General features: G+C 40.6%; 2 protein-coding genes and 1 long non-coding RNA gene across 13 annotated transcripts in view; 2 read left to right on the plus strand and 1 right to left on the minus strand.

The window, feature by feature from the left end:
* Positions 1-4,497, plus strand: part of LOC140716899 (Na(+)/H(+) exchange regulatory cofactor NHE-RF3-like) — a 53,070-nt gene extending 48,573 nt beyond the window's left edge. For 5 of the 6 annotated variants that reach the window (XM_073029975.1, XM_073029977.1, XM_073029980.1 and 2 more), the window contains one exon: positions 3,487-4,497. The gene's annotated coding sequence lies outside the window, so the exon portion shown is untranslated. Of the gene's footprint in view, positions 1-706 lie in introns of all 6 variants that reach the window. The other variant, XM_073029978.1, reaches the window with a different exon arrangement.
* Positions 1-12,569, minus strand: part of LOC140716902 (uncharacterized) — a 130,842-nt gene that overhangs the window by 32,245 nt on the left and 86,028 nt on the right. The window lies entirely within an intron of this gene.
* The window catches only part of ube4a (ubiquitination factor E4A (UFD2 homolog, yeast)), a 72,500-nt gene continuing 69,122 nt past the window's right edge, over positions 9,192-12,569 (plus strand). Inside the window, exon 1 of one of the 6 annotated variants that reach the window (XM_073029970.1) lies at positions 9,192-9,289. The gene's annotated coding sequence lies outside the window, so the exon portion shown is untranslated. The other 5 variants (XM_073029967.1, XM_073029972.1, XM_073029968.1 and 2 more) reach the window with 5 other exon arrangements.

Consider the following 12,569-nt stretch of genomic DNA (forward strand, 5'->3'; position numbering starts at 1 on the left):
TAAAAGAAGACCATATGAAAAAAGGACCACATTTCTTTTGGCAAGATAAGTTAGAGTTGTAAGTAATCCAATGAGCCTTGTTTTTAATGCATATAAACTTAAAAAGTAGAAATAGGTGTTGGCTTTGTAGATCACTGAGACAGCTCTCCTACTCAATTAGATCATGACTGAAATTCTTCATCAACTCCACTTTCTATCACTGCACCTGCATCTCGTAATTTCTTCAGCACTCAAAAATTTATCACCTACCCTTAACCATGACTTTAGGACTGACTCCCTCTGGTGCAGAAAATGGCAAAACTTTATAACTGCCAGTTCTGAATTTCCCCTCAACAGCCAATCTGGTATCCTAAGAGAAACAATAGTTACCCTGTCCAAACCTTTATGGATGTTACTCCTTCCCCCTCACCTGGTCTCACCAATCACCTGCCAGCTTCTTCTCCTTCTCCTCCCCTCACCTTGATAAGAACAGCCTATGAGACAACAAGGACAGTTTGTGATTTACAGTTGAAGTCAGAAGTTTACATACACTTAGGTTGAAGTCATTAAAACTCATTGTTTAACCACTCCACAGATTTCATTTTAGCAAACTATAGTTTTGGCAAGACGTTGAGGACATCTACTTTGTGCATGACATGAGTAATTTTTCCAACAATTGTTTACAGACAGATTATTTCACTTTTAATTGACTATATCATAATTCCAGTGGGTCAGAAGTTTACAAACAAAATCAAAAGAAATCAGCCAAGACCTCAGAAAAAAAAATTGTGGACCTCCACAAGTCTGGTTCATCCTTGGGAGCAATTTCCAAACACCTGAAGGTACCACATTCATCCGTACAAACAATAGTACGCAAGTATAAACACCATGGGACCACGCAGCTGTCATACCGCTCAGGAAGGAGACGCATTCTGTCTCCTAGAGATGAACGTACTTTGGTGCGAAAAGTGCAAATCAATCCCAGAACAATAGCAAAGGACCTTGTGAAGATGCTGGAGGAAACAGGTGGACAAGTATCTATATCCACAGTAAAACAAGTCCAATATTGACATAACCTGAAAGGCTGCTCAGCAAGGAAGAAGCCACTGCTCCAAAACCACCATAAAAAAGTAAGACTACAGTTTGCAAGTGCACTTGAGGATAAAGATCTTACTTTTTGGAGAAATGTCCTCTGGTCTGATGAAACAAAAATTGAACTGTTTGACCATAATGACCATCGTTATGTTTGGAGGAAAAAGGGTGAGGCTTGCAAGCCGAAGAACACCATCCCAACGGTGAAGCATGGGGGTGGCAGCATCATGTTGTGGGGGTGCTTTGCTGCAGGAGGGACTGGTGCACTTCACAAAATAGATGGCATCATGAGGAAGGAAAATTATGTGGATATATTGAAGCGACATCTCAAGATATCAGCCAGGAATTTAAAGCTCGGTCACAAATGGGTCTTCCAAATGGACAATGACCTCAAGCATACCTCCAAAGTTGTGGCAAAATTGCTTAAGGACAACAAAGTCAAGGTATTGGAGTGGCCATCACAAAGCCCTGACCTCAATCCGATAGAATATTTGTGGGCAGACCTGAAAATGCGTGTGCGAGCAAGGAGGCCTACAAACCTGACTCAGTTACACCAGTTCTGTCTGGAGGAATGGAACAAAATTCCAGCAACTTATTTTGAGAAGCTTGAGGAAGGCTACTCAAAACATTTGACCCAAGTGAAACAATTTAAAGGCAATGCTACCAAATACTAACAAAGTGTATGTAAAATTCTAACCTACTGGGAATGTGATGAAAGAAATAAAAGCTGAAATAAATCATTCTCTCTGCTATTATTCTTACATTTCACGTTCTTGAAATAAAGTAGTGAATCTAACTGACCTAAGACAGGGAATGTTTTCTAGGATTAAATGTCAGGAATTGTGAAAAACTGAGTTTAAATGTATTTGGCTAAGGTGTATGTAAACTTTTGACTTCAACTGTACTGACACTGCATGCTATCCCAGGCTTACAGACAAAGAAACTACAAAAAAACAACCAGCTCTGCTAAAAATTACTGAAAATCCACTAAACAATTACAAACAGGTGATTATATAAGCATATAAGCAAGCATAAAAAAGCAAAGCTACGAGAAAAATCACAAATTGGACCCTAATCTAAAATAAGGCATGAATAGAAAATCTGAAAGGGAGCAACGTACAGAAAGCTGGAGGAAGCAGAATCAGAAACAGGTTTTTATTATCATTGACATACGATGTGAAATTAGTTGCTTTGCAGCAACAGTACAATGTAATACATAAAACAAGTATTATAAGTTACAATAGAAAATATAAAAAAACAAATAAGTAATGCAGTGCAAAAGGAGAGCAAAATAGTGAGGTAGTGTTCACATGTTCATGGACCATTCAGAAATGTGATGGCAAAGGCAAAGAAGCAAGCAGCATCTACGGAGGGAAATAGACAGTTGACTTTTTGGGTCGATTGGCACTTAGGAAAGGGGCGAGAGTGAAGATCTTCAGAAACTGGAAGGTGATAAATAAGCTGGAAGTGACAAAGGGCTGAAGATGATGGAATTTGACAGGAGAGGAAGGTGGGCCATTGAATAAAGGAAGGGAGATGGGAAGGGTAAAAGTGGGGGAAGGTGAACCAGTGGATGGAGAGTGTTCTGAAAGAGAGTTCATGAAAAACTCCTTTAGCCAAATAGTGGCAAGAATGGGAAGCTCACTTCCAAAGGTAAATGGCAGACATGTTTTTAAGAAGAAGCAACAACAACATGTAATTGGGGAAAAAGCAAGGAAAAAATAACATATTACTCAGGAGAGGAGAGCCTGGTGAAATATTGGCACTTTGTGAATAACGTATGGTGGTTGTCCGTCATGTCCGGCGATGACAGGAAACCTGTGCAGGAGAGTTTTTAAAGTAGAAATGCCATTGCACTGGAGCAGTTCCACTCTCTCGACTTCAGAAGTCTGGGCCCAGTGGTACGAACAAGCAACACAAACTGGGGTCTTTCTTGTTTGTAGTGAATGACCATGACACCTTCTCTGCCTTGTCATGCCCTGCACTCTCCACAGAGCGTAGCAGTACTGCCTTCCTGGCCGTTGCATCTTACGTAGATCTCATCTGCCCAGACCGCCAGAGCTGACTTTGCATGCTGGGACAGGCATGTCCCTATCTCACTGGGTTATGAAGCTCTGGCTACCTTCAACTGGTTTAGACTGCCTGTCAAAGCGGTGTACTGGGGTGTGGCCACTGACACATGCAAACAGCTACTTGGAGCCACAGGTGAGAGCTGAGTGTCCAGTGGGGACCAAAGGTGAGTGAGCTGCCCCAGAATGGACATGACAAGCTCCTTCACCAGATGTGCTCCCCTCCCTGGATGCTCCATACACAGAAAAATGGGAAAATACTTTTACACTGTACACTATACTTCAATTTTATCCCTTGTCAAACTGCTTGCAAAATTAATTTTTCTTTATTCTTGTTCCAAAACAGGGTTCCAGACCGCAAGACAATAAATTATTTTGGTGAAGTTTTGTGATTTAATAAAGTATTCCAAGCAGCTATTTCCTTGTCTTTCCTGTTCTAAACAACATGTGCAAAGAAATGCACTGCACTTTATCAATCCTTTGGAGTACTTAGATGGGGAGAGTACTGGATGATGCTTTACAGGTGAAGGAAAGAAAGCACTTCTCATCTAAATTTCAAATGCTTCCTTTTATTAAAAGGACATTTAATTGTCATGCTTCAAATATTAAACAATCTTAAAACAGGGATTATCCAATCAGAGAAAACTGTCAGTGTTTCTTAATGTTTGTGCACTTGAATATTAAGTTTGTCAGGCAGGTAGGTGCTCCTTGCTATCAGGAGTGAAGAGATGTTATTCTATTTCTGCTGACACATTTCTTACAGTTTGTTGGTATTTCTGATAACAGTCACTTCAGCAATAAGTAAGTAAAGAAATGTGTATCTTGAGCCAATGTAATGGTATATGAAAGCTCATTTTAGTATCAGATACTCCATAAACAAGTATCTTGTATTTCAAGTATATATATCAACTTTGTTACACATCGTAACATTGTGCTGCCCAGTATTTGACTAACTAGTGTTAAGCTGATGGAGAGGGCAGTGATAAATCATTGGACTATTGTTGTTTTTATTGTTAGCGAGGCTTAGAAGTCAGAAAAAAAGCCACTTTACTCATTGCATTAGTTCTTTTCAAGAACAATCCTCAGCTGGCCTTACTGTGCGGAACTTTATTCATCTCGCCAATTTGCCCTTCAACAAAATAACAATGACAGATCATTCCCATGTGAACGTAACATACTGGAGTAGGATTTTAAGAGGCACTGAATAACTGCCAAGCCTCACACAAGATAGCACCCTTGTTCACTCCAAAATCACTAAAAAATTAATTACAGGACAATTGATTCTGAAGATATCACCTTGAGAACTATTGTTATTTTAAAAAAGTAATATTTCAATAAAGTTTTAAAGTTTTGAAAATTATCTTGGACTGAGTTCTTTCTACTGACTCATTTACATTAGGTCTATTTATTTTTGAAAGCTTTCATAGTTTAGTGCCACAAACTCAAAATGCTGGTGGAACTCAGCAGGTCAGGCAGTATCTATGGAGGGGAATAAACTGTTGATGTTTCAGGACGAGACCGTTCATCAGGACTGGAAAGGAATCCAGTACCACCATCAGCAGCACCATCAGGAATTCTTTGTTTGTCCAGTCAAGGTATCTCCTCACATTGGTGTTTACAGATTTTTGGACCACCCTTCCTAATGCTTGTTTGAAATGGCATTTTTGATTGTCACGAAGAGCTCACTCCACAGATCTCTGTTGAGTAGTTAAAAGGCTGTCATTTGATTAAGGAAATAAAGAGTAAAGGACCTGCTGAACAGTAGTGTCTTTCACAATCTTAGTTTTGCATTTACTTTTAAAGTAAGAAAAAATTCAGATGTTGGAAACCTAAAGTAATTTAAAAAACTGGAAATACTCTGCTGGCTAGGTGACACCTGTGGGAAGAGAAATAGCTAACATTTCAGATTGAATTGGGAAGGAGAGGAAAGAAGCATATTAAGATACAGAGAGGGTGAAGGAGGGCTATGTCTCTGATAGAGTAATGATGTGATAAGTTGTAAACAAGGTTATCTGGTCAATGAATGAATGTGAGCAGTTAGAAACATAGAAAACCTACAGCACAATACAGGCCCTTTGGCCCACAAAGTCGTGCTGAACATGTCCTTACCTTAAAAATTACCTAGGGTTACCCATAGCCCTATTTTTCTAAGCTCTATGCATCTATCCAGGAGTCTCTTAAAAGACCCTATCGTATCCACCTCCACCAGCTTCGCCAGCAGTGCATTCCATGCACTCACCACTCTCTGCGTAAAAAAAACTTACCCCTGACATCTCCTCTGTACCTACTTCCAAGCACCTTAAAACTGTGCCGTCTCATGCTAGACATTTCAGCCCTGGGAGAAGAGAAGAAAGTGAGAACATAGACAAAAAAAACGCAGAAAGGAATGTAAGAGTTGCAAAACGTGGAGCAGGAAAACATGATCAGCAAGAGAGAAAACAAGAAAATAGGTGGAAAAAAAAAGCCTAATCTGTTAATCATGTCGTTTTGCTCTATATTTCACAATTTCTACATTGTTTTGTTGTGTACTCATTCTCTAATTATTTTGATTCATTCATTAGCCAGTTGACCTTGTTTACAGCTTATCACCATAGTCATCCCAATTTTGCTCCATCAGACACCTTTCCCTCTCCCACCTTCCCTGTAGCTTAACAAGCTTTTCCCTCTTTTCTATTTCTGAAATATACCCAATGACTTGGCCTCCACAGCCATCCGTGACAATGAATTCCACAGATTCACCACCTTCCAGCTAAAGAAATTCCTCCTCATCTGTTCTAAATGGACGTCCCTCTGTTCTAAGGCTGTGCCCTCTGGTCCTAGACTCACCCACTATAGGAAATTCAGCGTCACACACAGGTGTGCTCCATTAAGAAAATCCAGCCTACCATCCCAGTTATGTGGATCCCAGATCAGCCTTAACAGCCACCTGAGAACCCACCAATAAACAAGCACTTAGGAGAACATCATACTTGACCAGAGTGATTGCACTACTAGTGAAAGACACTGAGCATGCTGGTTGATGCTTCATGCCGCCATACTGCAGTCAAGCATGAAAAACAGGCACACAGCCAGAAACAATTCAGAGTAATCCCAAATTCACTAGCCTATTGCTGGTCTTTTTGCTGAGATGTATTGATGCTTCATATTAAAATTATAATGAGATCCAACACTTCCATGACTTTGCTTTTCCCTGTTTTAATGATTATTCATGCTTTCAACTCCAACCTATTATGCAACTTAAGCTTGCTTTGTTCTATACTTTACAGTTGTGTCTTCACTTGTTGAGACCCTTAGTTTCAGATAGTGCTCCCTGAAACACTTTAGCTCTCTTTTACAAAGCACTATGATTAAGAATTAATCAAGGCTTTGCATCTTTATGTGCTTCTCTAATTGCTTGGAAATTGTTTTTCAGCCTTATTTCATTCCTCTTTGATTAGTTGCAGCTACAGAACTAGAAATGGCTTCTCTTTCTATTCCCACACTATTCCTGGAGGCTTTTCTTTTGCCCCTTCCTGTTTTTATTCACATGCTATCTCTCGCCAATACTCTTCTTAGGCAGACCTTTAGGACTGAAATTAATTTGGTTTCACAATTCTACACTTGCAGAAAGTTATGACATGTTCACTAATTCTACATGGAGAGACATTGAGATGCAGGCCAGCTATAGGGAAGCCAGGTCCATGCAAATACTGTGCCTCCAAAAGAAAGTGCATCTGCGACTTCCCGTACATCCTCTTTGATTTTCTACCATCAAGCAGGAGACTCTGATGCATAAAAACAAGAATGGTCAGGATGAGAAACAATTTCTTCCCTCAGGCCATTAGGCTTCTGAACTTCCTGCTGCATCGCATTCGAAGTGTCACCGGTTAATCTGTTCTGTACTTTACAATATTTAGTTCATGCACTTTTCTTTGTTTATTTTGTGCGTAATTCATCTGTAGATTTTATCCTTACTTTCAGAAGTCATTGTGTGTTATGTGTGAACAGTACAGGCCTTTCAGTCCACAATATTGTGTCAACCTTTTTACCTATAAATCTAATCCTTCCCTCCCACATAGCCCTCCATTTTACTTTCATCCATGTGCCTATCTAAGATTCTCCTAAATGTCTCTATTGTATCTGCCTCTCCCACCACCCCAGGCAGTGCGTTCCTTGGACTGTATTTAGCACTACCTTTGACTCCCTCCCCTATACTTTCCTCCAATCACCTTAAAATTGTGCTCTTTCATATTAGCTATTGCCACCCTGGTAAAAAGACTCTGGTTTATATTAATGTTGTGTATTTATTGTATACAGGAGTGACAGATTGGCAAAGTGGACCAAGATGACTCGGCATGGATTTTGATAGTCATGGATTGATGATCATGCATGTGTAACTGTTTCTATGCGCTAACTCTCTCACAGATACAAAACCTTCAAGAATAGCATCCAAAAACAATAAAAGGAAGTTTCTCCAACAAATTCCCTTCAGCATTTCCTTGTGGTCAGGGATAATGTGCTTCCATTTTTATTCTGTGGACCCTGAGATGGCTCATTAGGCCAATACATACCAGCACACTGTCCACAGGTAGGGCAGGAGATTGGCAAATGGCTAATGTGGGAACTGGTGAACTTCTCCTGGGCTTCTCTCTGCTCCTAATGAAGAATCTTGAGGTTCTCAGAACCATCTTGAACACCTCTTCTCCTTCTTATAAGATCTCGGACCAGAACTATCCATATTGATGTGAATGTTAGTTTTTGCAAGGAGGCTTTAAGAACTTTCTTGAATATTCACCTGGTAATCTCTTGCTGCAATTTCTTGTTGAGTTGTTTTGTGAATACAGTGTCAGACAGGCAAATGATATGACCTACCCATTGAAGTCAACTGAATATTTGACAGCGATTTGATCTGGGAAGGAATCAGAATCAGGTTTAATATCACTGACATTTGTCATGAAATACATTAAACTATTATAGTTTAGTTAGTTATTATAGTTAGTTATTAGTTATTATAGTTATAGTAAGTAAACTATAAATTACAATAAGAAATTATAAGAAAGATTATAAATCAAATAACTAGTACAAAAAGAGAGCAACAAAAAATTGAGGTAGTGTATATAGGTTCAATGTAATGTCCATTCAGAAATAAGATGGCGGTGGGGAAGAAGCAACTCCTAAAATATTGAGAATGTTATCTTCAGGCTCCTGTACCTCCTCATTGATGGTAGCAATAAGAAGAGGGTATGTCATGGACTGTGAGGGTCCTTAATGATGGATGCTACCTTTTTGAGATATTGCCTTTTGAAGCTGTCCTCAACGTTGGGGAGGCTAGTGCCCATGATGGAGATGACTGAGCTTGCAACTTTCTGCAGCATTTTCCAACCCTGTGCAGTGGCCCCACCATACCAGAAGGTGATGCAGCCAGTTAAAATGCTCTCCATGCTACATCTGTAGAAATTTGCAGGTGTCTTTGGTGACATACCAAATCTCCTCAAAATCCTAATGAAATAGGAGTTGGAAGGTGCTGTTGTGCCTTTTTTTAAAACTGCATGAATATGTTGGGCCCAGGATAGATCTTCAGAGATGTTGGCATCCAGGAACTTAAAACTGCTCAGCCTTTCCACTGCTGATCCCTCTATAAGGGCTGGATAAATTCTGACATAGTTTCATTTATCTTGCCAGCCGATTGAGGATTTAGAGGAGGCAGTTCCAGTGATGCATCTCCAGTGTTTCTGTACCCCTATAATCTCCCTATCCATCTGATTTATTTGCAATACCCCAGTTCTGACCTCATTGCCATTACCGTGGTCATCCAGCTTACCATCACTCCACCACCTGCCAGCCAAGCTTCCTGTTTCCCTGTAAAACCTAGCTCTTCAGTCAGCCTTTTGTTCAGCTGCACTCATCCCCTCCTGCAGTTGTCAAAGTTTTCTCCAACAGCACCACCTTTTGATGTTCTGAGCGCTACAGAAATACAAGTTACTGCTTTAATACTCGGAAACGGCTTACGTTAAGAGTGTCTCGTGCACGCGGTTGGCGTTGAACCGTGTACGCAAGCGTGGTAACGGTGCGCGCGCGTGGATGGACGCAAGACGTGTGCGCAGGCGTATGCGCGGATCCGAGGCCTCGCTGGATAGCGGAGCGTAAGCTACAACCACCAGGAACAGCAGGTAAGCGCTGCTCGAGAATGGGTTATTTCCCTGCGGCTGCAGGCTTTGCAATCAGTTCTTGATCAAAATGAACAAAAGTGCAGTAACTCCCATCTTTTTAACATAAGGCTCCCCACGGTGTAAAACCGGAAAAGAAATTCAGGTGATTGCGTTTATTTACATATCTTTTGGGCCTTCGTCTTAAAATGGTAATGGTGTTTGGCATTAATTGTTTTCGGTGTATGGTTTAATATCTTTGCCCTTTATTTGTTGGCTGTTTCCGTTCCTATCTTTTTGGGCTCCGCAGTTGCTTCCTTGTAATTTTTAAGGACAACTGTAAATAATATGTTTTAAAAACAATATTTGTGCAGATCCTGTTTTATGCTTCTGGATGTTAAATGGTGTTTGTTGTGAGGCCTGTTTTTTTCGGCTTGATCTGCTGTGGCACGCTGACAAACAGGCTTTTTTTTTTGCAAATTAATTGTTCTAATAGTTTTGGGGATGGTGTTTCTCCAACAATCTCTCAAACCCTGTGTGAGATATGATGCTGGAAATCTAGAGTAACACACACAAAATGCTGGAGGAACTCTGCAGGTCAGGCAGCATCCATGGAAATGAATAGCCAGTCGATGTTTCTAGTCTTGACCCTTAATCATGACTGCAAAGGAAGGGGGAAACACCAGAATAAGGAGGACAAACTAGAAGGTGAAGCCAAGTGGGTGGGGGAGGGAGATGAAGTTAAAAAAATCTAGGAGGTGATAGGTGGAAAAGGTAAAGGGCTGGAGAAGAAGGAATCATAGGAGAGGAGGGTGGACCATAGGAGAAAGGGAAGGAGGGGAACCAGAGGGAGGTGGTAAAGCAGGTGAGGAGAAGAGGTAAGGGGTAGGGGCAGGCAGAGTGGAGAAATGAAGGAGGAAGGGGGGGGGGAAGCTATCTGAAGTTGGAGAAATTGATTTTCATGCCATCAGGTTGGAGGCTACCTAGCTGGAACATAAGGTGTTACTGCTCCACCCTGAGAGTGGCAGAAGAGGAGGACGTGGGCCGACATGTTGGAATAGAATGGGGAATGTTTGGTCACTGGGAAATCCTGCATTTTGTGGATGGAGTGAAGGCACTTAATGAAGTGGTTCCCAAATCTATGTCGGGTCTCACCAGTTTAGAGGAGGCCACATTGGGAGCACCAGACATAATAGATTTGCAGATAAAGTGTTGCTTCACTTGGAAGAATTGTTTGGGGCCCTGAATGAAGGCAAAGGAGCAGGTGAATTGACATGTACAACACTTTTGCTACTTGCAGGGATAAGTGCCGGGAGGGTTGACTGGACAAGGGAATCACGGAGAGAGCAATCTGTTTTTCGCAGGGAGGTGAGCTATAAAGATTTGTTTGGTGGTAGGGGCTTGTTGAAAATGGCAGAAGTTGTGGAGAATGGTCGGTTGGATGTGGAGTTTGTTAACTTCTAGCTTGTACTCCTTCCCCTCCCCTATCTTCATATTCTGGCATCTTTCCTCTTCCTTTCCAGTCATGATGAAGGGTCTCATCCTGAAGTGTTGACTGTTTATTTCCTTAGATGCTACCTGACCTGCTGAGCTCATCCAGCATTTTGTGTGTGTTTTTCTGGATTTCCAGCATCTGCAGAATCTCTTGTATTTATGACATGCAGATGAAAGCAGTTTTGTTGAACTTTAATCTGGATTTATGTTAATGGTTATATTCACCACACTGTAATAAGTTTTCCTCCTACCTCCTTTCTGGAATCCCCATTTCACCATTTCTGCTTGATGTTAAGAATTAAAAGGTTATTTTTATTTGTAAGTTAATTATTTTGCTTAATTGCTTGGTTTGTTGGCTTTTCATTCAGGGTTGGTTGATTTTGAGGTGGATTATTTACATTGCAAGCTCTCCATGGAAATTTTAGGTTGTCAGAGTTTCTGATCAACAATGTTACCTGTCTAGTACAGTAAATCACAATGACAAAATTTAAAAGGGAGCAAATTCTAAACATCTATGGAAATAGTAGTGAGAAATAGTAGATGTATTTTAGATCACTTAGAAATAAGTCATTATTTTGAAATATTGTAGGATGGTTGAGAGAGATGTTATTTTTGGATTTTAGTTGGTTGCACCTCTTGAGTAAGAAGCTTATGGATTTGAGTCACTCTAGTGAATTAAAAGCAAAGTTAAGGTTAACACTCTTGTGAAATACCAAATAACCATGCCTTCACATGAGACTTTAACCAACACTTCATCAACTTCCTGACATGGACATTGAAAATTGTATGTTGTTATTTTGAAGATGAGGTGGTTATGTTTGTCCTAGTACCCTAAATAGTAAATATTATTTTCTGGATCTGTAACCAACATACTTTAACAATTTATTTGGTCATTATCATGTTACTACTGCAAATTGGTTTTCAATGTGATTATGGTGGATTTGTTTTAAAATACATAATTGCCTGTTGTGTCCTTTGTTTAATACTTTTTATGTTTATTTGTGACATGGGCTTCACTGCTGAGGCTGTCTTTGTTCCCCAACTCTGTTGTGATAAATTATCTTAGAATTATAAATCAATTTTCCTGTGACTCCCAAAGCTTTTGTGACTTTACTTCTGTCACATATTTGTTAGGAACTGATTAAGTCTGTTGGTCCTGGCTTTTATGCTGCGGTACCATTTCCCAGATGGTAGCCGCTGGAATAGATTGTGGTTGGAGTGACTCAGGTCCTCAATGATCCTACGGGCCCTTTTTACACACCTATCCTTGTAAATGTCCAGAATCATGGGAAGTTCACATCTACAGATGCACTGGGCTGTCTGCACCACTCTCTGCAGAGTCCTGTAATTAAGGGAAGTGCAGTTCCCTTACCAGGCAGTGATGTAGCCAGTCAGGATGCTCTCATTTGTGCCCTTGTAGAAAGTTCTTAGGATTTGGAGGCCTGTACCAAACTTTTTCATCTCAGATGGTTGAGGGAGGTACTGTTGTGCCTTTTTCACTACACAGCTGGTGTATGCAGACCACATGAGGTCCTCGGTGATGTGGATGCTGAGGAACGTAAAGCTGTTTACCCTCTCGAGCCCAGGTCCATTGATGTCAATAGGGGTTAGCTTGTCTCCATTCCTCCTGTAATCCACAACCAGCTCCTTTGTTTTTGCGACATTAAAGAAGAGGTTGTTTTCTTGACACCACTGTGTCAGAGAGATGACTTCTTCCCTGTAGGCCACCTCGTTATTGTTTGAGATTAGGCCCAATCATGTAGTGTTGTCGGCAAATTTAATTAGCAGATTAGACCTGTGGGTGGCGACA

This window comes from Hemitrygon akajei, chromosome 26 (genome assembly GCF_048418815.1).
Source record: "Hemitrygon akajei chromosome 26, sHemAka1.3, whole genome shotgun sequence".
Lineage (NCBI taxonomy): Eukaryota > Metazoa > Chordata > Chondrichthyes > Myliobatiformes > Dasyatidae > Hemitrygon > Hemitrygon akajei.